This window comes from Branchiostoma belcheri, unplaced genomic scaffold, assembly GCF_001625305.1.
Source record: "Branchiostoma belcheri isolate BF01 breed outbred unplaced genomic scaffold, Haploidv18h27 scaffold677, whole genome shotgun sequence".
NCBI lineage: Eukaryota > Metazoa > Chordata > Leptocardii > Amphioxiformes > Branchiostomatidae > Branchiostoma > Branchiostoma belcheri.
Window position 1 is genome coordinate 13,159 of NW_017804328.1, and position 751 is coordinate 13,909.

Below are 751 nucleotides of genomic sequence, written 5' to 3' on the forward strand. Positions count from 1 at the left end.
ATATACTATAGGTCCTGGTCCAAGCATATTGATATAATTTCCACCAAGTCAAGACTATCTGCTGGCCTTCTGTGTGCACTAAGAAAGAATGTGCAAAGAGACATCCTACTCAGGCTATATAAGACCATTACACGACCTGGCCTTGAGCATGCCAACATCGTCTGGGCGGGACTCACCAAGAGTGACAAACGGAAACTGGAGTCTGTACAATACCAAAGTACCAGCTTTTGTGAGAAAGTTTTTAAATCGTTACTTAGCCAAGTTACGTTACCATCCAATTCTAGCTCTGGTCCGTTACTCTGATTACTCCTTGCCAAACGGTCTGATCTATTTATCTTCAAGCAGGCCCTAAGTATCAAACTTGCGTATTGGACCCTCTCTGGCGACTGGGTACTGCCTGGGAAATTTAACAGTGTCTTTTGCCATAGGATCTGCTTGGAGATTACTGATCTGGTACCTGTCTTTGTCTAAATATTTGCCCCATATGGTCAGCCTGCTATTACAAAAATTCTAGCTATTGAATGTTTCTTCGAAACAGTGCAGCATACAGTACTTTCCATTGGCATTTTTGAAGTGAATTGAATTTTTCATTATTTATATTCTGAATGGCGGTCTTCATGTCAATTACAAAAAAATAGAGTGGTCTAAAGATACAATAATGTTTCTAGGTGTCTTTTTCAGGCAGCTATGTTTCTGGTTCTGTTACAACAAATATTATGTTACTTTAATACAAATGTTAAATGCAAATCAA

At 39.0% G+C, this 751-nt stretch overlaps 1 protein-coding gene across 1 annotated transcript in view; it reads left to right on the forward strand.

Annotated features, from left to right (window-relative positions):
* LOC109483978 overlaps positions 1-751 on the forward strand; it is a 9,974-nt gene that overhangs the window by 7,452 nt on the left and 1,771 nt on the right. The gene's annotated exons all lie outside the window — the stretch shown is intronic.